Source organism: Aethalodelphis obliquidens, unplaced genomic scaffold (assembly GCF_003676395.1).
Source record: "Aethalodelphis obliquidens isolate GAN/ISIS:26980383/991018 unplaced genomic scaffold, ASM367639v1 scaffold7, whole genome shotgun sequence".
Lineage (NCBI taxonomy): Eukaryota > Metazoa > Chordata > Mammalia > Artiodactyla > Delphinidae > Aethalodelphis > Aethalodelphis obliquidens.
This window is the reverse complement of record NW_020837951.1, coordinates 49830109-49840037: the sequence shown is the minus strand read 5'-3', so window position 1 is coordinate 49840037 and position 9929 is coordinate 49830109.

The following is a 9929-nucleotide window of genomic DNA, read 5'->3' as shown; positions in this document are numbered from 1 at the left end:
TGGTTTTTCTTCTTCAATTTGTTAATATGGTATATCACATTGATTGGTTTGCATATATTGAAGAATCCTTGCATTCCTGGGATTAACCCCACTTGATCATGGTGTATGATCCTTTTAATGTGCTGTTGGATTTTTTTTTGTTAATGTTTTGTTGAGGATTTTTGCATCTATGTTCATCAGTGATATTGGTCTGTAGTTTTTTCGTGACATCTTTGTCTGGTTTTGGTATCAAGGTGATGGTGGCCTCATAGAATAAGTTTGGGAGTGTTCCTCCCTCTGCTATATTTTGGCAGAGTTTGAGAAGGATAGGTGTTAGCTCTTCTCTATATGTTTGATAGAATTCACCTGTGAAGCCATCTGGTCCTGGGCTTTTGTTTGTTGGAAGATTTTTAATCACAGTTTCAACTTCAGCACTTGTGATTGGTTTGTTTATATTTTCTATTTCTTCCTGGTTCAGTCTCTGGAGATTGTGCTTTTCTAAGAATTTGTCCATTTCTTCCAGATTGTCCATTTTATTGGCTCTTAGTTGCTTGTAGTAATCTCTCATGATCCTTTGTATTTCTGCAGTGTCAGTTGTTACTTCTCCTTTTTCATTTCTAATTCTATTGATTTGAGTCTTCTCCCTTTTTTTCTTGATGATTCTGGCTAGTGGTTTATCAATTTTGTTTATCTTCTCAAAGAACCAGCTTTTAGTTTTATTGATCTTAGCTATTGTTTCCTTCATTTCTTTTTCATTTATTTCTGATCTGATTTTTATGATTTCTTTCCTTCTGCTAACTTTGGGGGGGGGGTTGTTCTTCTTTCTCTAATTGCTTTAGGTATAAAGTTAGGTTGTTTATTTGAGATGTTTCTTGTTTCTTGAGGTAGGATTATATTGCTATAAACTTCCCTCTTAGAACTGCTTTTGCTGCATCCCATAGGTTTTGGGTTGTCATGTTTTCATTGTCATTTGTTTTTAGGTATTTTTTGATTTCCTCTTAGATTTCTTCAGTGATCTCTTGGTTATTTAGTATTGTATTGTTTAGCCTCCATGTGTTTTTATTTTTCACAGATTTTTTCCAGTAATTGATATCTAGTCTGATAGCATTGCAGTCAGAAAAGATACTTGATATGATTTCAGTTTTCTTAAATTTACCAAGGCTTGATTTGTGACCCAAGATATGATCTTTCCTGGAGAATGTTCCATGAGCACTTGAGAAGAATGTGTATTCTGTTGTTTTTGGATGGAATGTCCTATAAATATCAATTAAGTCCATCTTGTTTAATGTGTCATTTAAAGCTTGTGTTTTCTTATTTATTTTCATTTTGGATGATCTGTCCATTGGTGACAGTGGGGTGTTAAAGTCCTTTACTATGATTGTGTTACTGTCCATTTCCCCTTTTATGGCTGTTAGTATTTGCTTTATGTATTGAGGTGCTCCTATGTTGGGTGCATAAATATTTACAATTGTTATATCTTCTTCTGGGATTGATCCCTTGATCATTATGTAGTGTCCTTCTTTGTCTATTGTAATAGTCTTTATTTTAAAGTCTCTTTTGTCTGATATGAGAATTGCTACTCCAGCTTTCTTTTGATTTCCATTTGCATGGAATATCTTTTTCCATCCCCTCACTTTCAGTCTGTACGTGTCCCTAGATCTGAAGTGGGTTTCTTGTAGACAGCATATATACGAGTCTTGTTTTTGTATACATTCAGCCAGTCTGTGTTTTGGTTGGAGCATTTAATTCATTTACATTTAAGGTAGTTATCGATATGTGTGTTCCTATTACCATTTTCTTAATTGTTTTGGGTTTATTATTGTAGGTCTTTTCCTCCTCTTGTGCTTCCTGCCTAGAGAGGTTACTTAATCATTTGTTGTAGAGCTGGTTTGGTGGTGCTGAATTCTCTTAGCTTTTGCTTGTCTGTAAATGTTTTAATTTCTCTGTCGAATCTGAATGAGATCCTTGCTGGGTAGAGTAATCTTAGTTGTAGGTTTTTCTCTTTCATCACTTTAAATATGTCCTTTCACTCCCTTCTGGCTTGCAGAGTTTCTGTTGAAAGATCAGCTGTTAAACTTATGGGGATTCCCTTGTATGTTATTTGTTGTTTTTCCCTTGCTGCTTTTAATATGTTTTCCTTGTATTTAATTTTTGATAGTTTGATTAATATGTGTCTTGGTGTGTTTCTCCTTGGATTTATCCTGTATGGGACTCTCTGTGCTTCCTGGACTTGATTGACTATTTCTTTTCCCATATTAGAGAAGTTTTCAACTATAATCTCTTCAAATATTTTTTCAGTCCCTTTCTTTTTCTCTTTTTCTTCTGGAACCACTATAATTCGAATGTTGGTGCCTTTAATGTTGTCCCGGAGGTCTGTGAGACTGTCCTAAATTCTTTTCATTCTTTTTTCTTTATTCTGCTCTGTGCTAGTTATTTCCACTATTTTATCTTCCAGGTCACTTATCCATTCTTCTGCCTCAGTTATTCTGCTATTGATTCCTTCTAGAGAATTTTTAATTTCCTTTATTGTGTTGTTCATCACTGTTTGTTTCCTCTTTAGTTCTTCTATGTCCTTGTTAAACATTTCTTATATTTTCTCCATTCTGTTTCCAAGATTTTGGATGTCTTTACTATCATTGCTCTGAATTCTTTTTCAGGTAGACTGCCTATTTCTTCTTCATTTGTTTGGTCTGGTGGGTTTTTACCTTGCTCTTTCATCTGCTGTGTATTTCTCTGTCTTCTCATTTTGCTTTACTTACTGTGTTTGGGGTCTCCTTTTCACAGGCTGCAGTTTCGTAGTTCCTGTTGTTTTTGGTGTCTGCCCTCAGTGAGTAAGGTTGGTTCAGTGGGTTGTGTAGGCTTCCTGGTAGAGGGTACTGGTGCCTGTGTTCTGGTGGATGAGGTTGGATCTTGTCTTTCTGGTGGGCAGGACCACACCCGGTGGTGTGTTTTGGGGTGTCTGTGAACTTATTATGAGTTTAGGCAGCTGCTCTGCTAATGAGTGGGGTTGTGTTCCTGTCTTGCTAGTTGTTTGGCATAGGGTGTCCAGCACTGTAGCTTGCTGGTCGTTGAGTGGAGATGGGTCTTAGCGTTGAGATGGAGATCTCTGGGAGAGCTTTCACCATTTGATATTACATGGGGCCGGGAGGTCTCTGGTGGTCCAATGTCGTGAACTGGGCTCTCCCACTTCAGAGGCTCAGGCCTGACACCTGGCTCAAGCACAAAAACTGTCAGCCACCCACCTGGTTGGTGGGAGGAGTCTTGGTCAAAAGCAGATTCTGGGGAATTCCCTGGTCCAGTGGTTAAGACTCCATGCTTTCACTGCAGGGGGCATGAGTTCGATCCCTGATTGAGAAACTGTGGCAGGCACCTGACACTTGAGAGAGCAGAAGGGTTTAAAGTCAGAAGAAGTGGATGAAGTGATGCCTCAGTCACTTGCTGGTTGTGGAACCCAGGCACAGCCAAAATCTCCCTCAGCCTGTTTCTCACATTAATGGAAGTTTGGAAGAAGTTGATTCCAGTCCTCATGGATGAGTTTGAGGGGTTCAAGACTTCAGTGGAGGAAGTACCTCCACTCAGCCCAAGGGCTGTTACAACGTTGTTGGGCTTCGCCTGTCACTTATGGCTGGTGCACCTCCTTCCTGGCCCTCAGCTGAGCTGGAAGCAGACATGAGATGTTCTATTCTTAATTTCCATCTCAAACCAGCCTAAATGTTTTAAGCAACGTGCACTTGTATTATAAATACATTTTCTTGGAATTATTTCAGCATTCTGAGATTCAGGCAACTTAATTGTCTAGCTGTAGAGATTTCAGACAAATAGTTTTGTCAGTACCCAAAGAATAAGTCCGTATTTTCTTCTCTAAGTATTTAAAATGAAAGAGCATTGCTCCAAATACGTAGACACAAAGACTTTGTCATTTTAGGAATTTAAGCAAACTTTCATTGTGACAAATTGGTGTACCATTGAAGTGGAAGAAAAACAAAAATATGAAGTGTTTATTTTTGAATGTGTTAGTTATAGTCTACCATGTTTTCCAAACAAAAATTAGAGTGCATTGTTCACTTATGAAATCAGCAAGACAGAGAGGTGGCCATTGGCCTATCACTGGAATCTGAGATGTCTGGACATTTTAAGTATAGCACATAGATGAGTAATATTCCATCTATGTTCTGAAACATAAATTTAATTATACTCCTGCATGTTTTAGAGAGCCCAGAGCCCAAAAATTCAAAGATGACTAGGGGCTTGTGAACCCAGAGCCTCACCTCTCTCTTACTTTTCACAGCCACATTTCTTAAATGGAATCTCTGTACTTATCACCCTTTTTCATCCCCACCACCTGCCTCTCTCTTCAGCACTTCATCATCCACCTATTCCAGACACTCAGGGATACAGTAACTGGCTTTAGGTACCCTCTAGGCTAAGCACAGTACTGCCTAAGAAAATTTTCATGGACAAGGGCTCTTCCGTGGCTGAGATATGCAATTGAATTTTCAATCAGCAGTTACATTGTCTGTGTGTGTGCTGCCTTTATTGTGCTCCTGGTGCTGTGGCTGTGTGGGGAAGGCTGGAGTAAGCTTATTTTATGATTCCCATTATAATAAAATAATGCAGTTAGCTTCTGGTTGGGAGGAGTGTCATCACTGGAGCCCTGATTTTGGTACTTCACGTTTTCATTAGTTCAGTGGTTGGTGACAGTGATTTTCAGTTCAGCCAAAATTTTGATTCATTTAGAGGTAAAGTGATTGTAGGGCGAGATTAGACAAAATACCCTGGACAGGAATTCCCTGTTGCTTGCTTCTCTCCATTACTCTAGGAATGTGGGAAATTACCTTGATGCAGTCTTAGCCTCCAAGGACACTGCCAGGCAAGCTCTCCCAGAGATTATGAGACAGAAAGGCTCAGACACCAAAGTCGGGTGTTGCAGTCACACGATTTATTCAATTTGAAAACATGCAGTGAGAAGCAAGGGAAAAGATTCGAACACTTTAACATAGTTAGGTTAGGATATTAATAGGGTGAAAGGTCCATACTCTGGAACCTGTGCTTGCAATCTTTCTATGTCCTGTCTCTGTGCGGTGTCAGCTTTCCCCAGTGACGGTGTGGTCACAAAGACCAGACCTGTTGTTGAACAAGGGGTCTTAGCAGATAAAAGGTGTCTGAAGCCAGCATAGGCTTGCTCCATCGGAGGGATGCAGGGCAAATATACCTGGCCAATAGCTATAGCTCACTAGTAATTTGTCTGCATTTTGGGACAGAGTATACATGGGGCCAGAATTGGACATAATGGGTGTCACCAATGGGTGATCAATTTAGGATGATTTAGCTGTCAATTTGGAGGCAACATGAGCTGGGCTTTATTATGTATCATTAATATTTTATTAGATAGGGAATATTTATTATTAACAATAATATAGTTATAAAATGTATTATTACATTATATTATATCTAAATAAATACAATTGTAAATTAGATATTATTACATTTATTAATATTTTATTCAATATGAATATTTACGATTTACTTTGTCCTTCCATCAGAACCACCTATTTATAAGTAACATTCTTATTTGTTTCATTCTTTTCATCTATATTTAACATAAAAAACACTCCATTTATTTTGTTTTTTAACATATCTTACACGTTACTAACATACTATGTACACTATAAACATCTTTTTTAAAAAAAAAATATTTATTTATTTAGGCTGCACCATGTCTTAGTTGCAGACTAAGTTGTGGACTTCTTAGTTGTAGCATGCGAACTCTTAGTTGTGGCATGCATGTGGGATCTACTTCCCTGACCAGGGATCAAACCTGGGCCCCCTGCATTGGGAGCACAGAGTCTTACCCACTGGACCAGCAGGGAAGTCCTGTACACTATACACATCTTATGAATTGTGCCTGAGTCTTACAAACTACTTGTTTTCTCATTGTCTATGGAAAATCTTAAGAGTTTCATCCATCTGATTTTTACTTTGTCCCCTATACCAGTTTTTAAAAGAACTTTTAAGTATTTATTCAGCAAATTATGGTATATTCATACAAATGGAATATTATGCAGCTAGAAAAATGATAATATAGATCTATATTGCCATGAAAAAATTAGTCAAACGATATTCCTATGTAGAAATAACAGGTAGCAAAAGAGCGTGTCTAGTATAGTCCCAGGTATATAACGTTATGTATGATATCTACATGCTTACCTGTGCATAGGGGTACCTGGAAGGATGCTCATCGAATTATTAACAGTAGTTTGCTCTGGATGATGACACTTTAGTTGCATTTTACTGTTTTTTGTGTGATCTACTGTATGGCTTGTGTAAATTAAACAAGTATCATTTATTTAAAAATAACTGAAATCCAAACATATGTGTATATATAAATACGTATGCAAATCAGCATACCAAGAGGATTATAAGATCAGACCCTTTCGTTTCGCAAGTAGAGAATTATTTTCTGACCTTGGAAATGTTTTACCTCCCTTCAAAATGGTAACCTTCCTGTCTTGGGTCAGAGAATTGTAACCATGTCCCTTTAGCAGAATGTCCTAAACCTCCCTGATGATAAGGCTCACCCTGGTGGGTACCTGCTAAAAATGTAAATTTCCCCAGGGCCCTTCTCAGATCCACCAAATCAGTATCTCAGGGAGGGACCTGGGATGCCTCAGGTGATTCTTATCATCAGGAAAATTTAGGAAGCTGTTCTTACAGAAACAAATGCTACGAGCCATGTTTCAAGCTTTAGAGCCATGTTTCAAGCTTTATCGAATGCCTCTTGGAAGTGCCTTTCCCAGGCCCAGCTTCCTTTGTTTTAAGAGGCCTGCACTGTTTTGCGTGGCTGCCCTGGAAAACTGTCTGTTTGCAGCTCTTTTCTAAGGCCCCTTTCAGGTCTGAGGATTCTTTGACAGTCAAGGAGACACTTCAACAATTTCAATCTGTGTCTATCAGGGTACTGAGATCTTAGGGCTAGAGGATTCTGTTGATAATTTTTTTAAAAGAAATTCAGGTGTTGCCAGGGACCCCTCTGGTCTTCCTGGAGGACTTGTGTATCACGTGGACAGTCCCCTGGGCCTCTCTCACCTTGGATTCCCTCCCTTGCATGGGAGATGAGGGCATTTTTCCTTAAAAAGGAAAAGTATTACCTTATTAAAGTGTTTTTCTTAAGGAACTTATTCTGGGAGAGGGACCGCTGGAATTCTTAGCACCAGAATCATATTTGAATTGAGAATTCTAATTCCTGGCTCACCTAGCTGGAGTCAAATGACATTTGCGGCATTTACCTTTCTAATATTGTAGAGGAAGATGTTCACAAATATTCCCCAGCATTGTTTGTTCGGTTGTTGTGTCAGCAAAACCCCTCTTAAGTTCTGTTAAAAGGAGCCAAAAGGAAAACAACAATAATAACAACCAAAGACTTACCTCTACCCCAACTGTGTGCAATTGTTTTATTGCTGTAGAGGCGAGGGGCCAGAGAGCAGTGATGAGAATGGGCTTTGAGTCCAGTAGGTCTGGAGTCTTACCCACCATCTACTCCGTGATGACCTTGGGCAGGCTGTTTTCCTCCGGGAAGTTTGGTTTCCTCATCTTAAAGTAGGGCAGTAATGCCAAATATACAGGGGCGATGCGAGGATTTACATTAAATCAGTTAAAGTAGTGTTTGAAAGATTTTGCGGCACACAATGTGCATTTAATCAATTACTTTCTATCCAGGTTTTTTTGGTTTTTTAATGGAGTAAGGTTAACAAGCGGCACCTGTCCCCGAAGAGTGTGGATTTTATATACTCTGCAATGTAAATAGTAGTGAAATAATAAAAAAAAATATCAAAACACAGAGCACAGTGCCTCTAGGACCCAGGGCACCTTGCCAGGAGGGGAGGGTTCCCCCACAGGCAGAGTGCTCTCTCTAGCAGGGTCTGTGCAGATGAGACCATACCCCAGAAAGTGCTTTTAGGATCTCCAGGTTTGGAGTTGGATTATGCTTTATCTCAACTCCCTGTTCATCAGGCTGAGTACACCTTGCCTTGCCTGCCAGCCTGAGCACACCCAGACCAGCCCCATAAGTCTCCTAGAAGCCTGCCCATTGACAGCCTTGCACCCCAAGGTCAGCCCAGACCACAGCCACCTCCTTCCAGCCAGAACTGCCCCCCGTATCGCCAGTCTGGGGCCTCCTCAGACGTATAATCCATGCAGCTGACTCTGAGTTGCACAGCTAATTCTTTTGACAACTTTGTGGCCAGGTGAACCCATGGCCGAGTTCTTACCCAGGGCGGGGCGGGTATGGGGGATGCTGGGGTTTGGAGTTTGTGCCACTGGCAGGGAGAGGAGAGGCGAATAGAAGGCAGCATCCCCCAACTGAGAACTTTCTCTCCCCGTTAAGTCTGATTCCTGATGTGTTCATCCTTTTTGCTCTTACTCTAACCCTTTTCATCATAGTGATGATAGCAGCAATGCCAACATGTTACCAATGGTGGTAATAATGATGATGATGTTTAAAAAGAGGGGGCCCTTTCTTGGGCTGTTCTCCCTTCCTGCTGTTGTTCCTCTCTGGTCTTCACTTCCCCTAAACAAACCTGCTACCGCCCCCCCACCCCTTTCATACCCCTGCACTGGGCTCTCTGAAACCCTTGATTCACAGTAAATGAAACACTCAGCTGGACTCCACCTCCTTGCTTTAATTTAGACTTGGCTTTCTCCTGAGGGCATTGCTTCCTGATAACTACCTCGGGATGCTTCCTACTTTAGATGGAAAGAGAAATCTAAGCAGGAGCTGGCTCTGTGGTCCAGGCAGAGAAGCTCCAACAAAGGCTCTGGGGCAGAAATGAGCTTGGCAGGGTCTCAAGAGCAACAACTACAAAGAAAGGCCAGTGTAGCTCCAGGAAGTGAGGTTGGGAGTCTGCAGCCTGAGCTGTGCTTGGAGAACGCAGCAGGGTCCACTCATGTAGGACGTGGAGGCTGCCTTAGCTCAGGCTGCTATAACAGAACACCACGGAAAGGGTGGCTTAAACAACAGACATTTACTTCTCACAGTTCTGGTGGCTGAGAAGTCCAAGATCAAGGTGCTGGCAGACTTGGTTCTTAGTGAGGGCCCTCTTGCTGGCTTGTGGACGGCCACCTTGTCGCTGTGTGCTTACAGGGCCATTCCTAGGTGCACGCACCTGGAGTTAGCAAACTTTGAAAGTGAGCAAGCATAACATTAAATAACGAAAGGTGAAGGCATGAGGGGCAGAGCAAAACTTTGAATGCCTCTCTCCTGGATGTTCTTTTAGGGGCTGTGGGTGGCTGCTTGTGGAAGAAGGAGTCCTTTAAGTGAATATGCACAGTTATTGGTATGGTCCTTTGATTTGGAAAGTTAAGGGGATGCCCGGCCTTGTCTCCTGAAAAGTGCCCTTTCCTCAGGCAGAGTTTTAACTGTCAGCACTTCAGTCGTACATGTACTTGAGCAATTCTTGTGCCTTGTCATCGTTTGTTTACATGTCTTTCTTTTCATGCTGTGAGCAATCCCCCTGTTTTATATTGCCTTTATCTTCTGTATACCTACCCCAGGGTACATGCTAGGCATTCAAGAAACACTTATTCACCAGCTCGGTGCTTTGTGATCGCCTGGAGGGGTGGGATAGGGAGGGTGGGAGGGAGGGAGACGCAAGAGGGAAGAGATATGGGAACATATGTAAAAAATAAAAAAAAAAGAAACACTTATTGAAGAAGAGTGTCTTTATAATTCTAATCTGCCATCCAGTGTGCAGGCCAATTAAATTGCTCAGTTAGCCTGGACCTTTTCATGTCAGGTTCCTTTGCTCCCATTTAATCATACTTTATAATCATGTTGCAAATATGTATGTAAGCGCGCGCGCGCATGTGTGTGTGTGTGTGTGTGTGTGTATCCCCAAATCTTAACATTCTTGAGGAAATCTAATTAAAAGTGTTTAGTTTATTACATTTATTTGAGG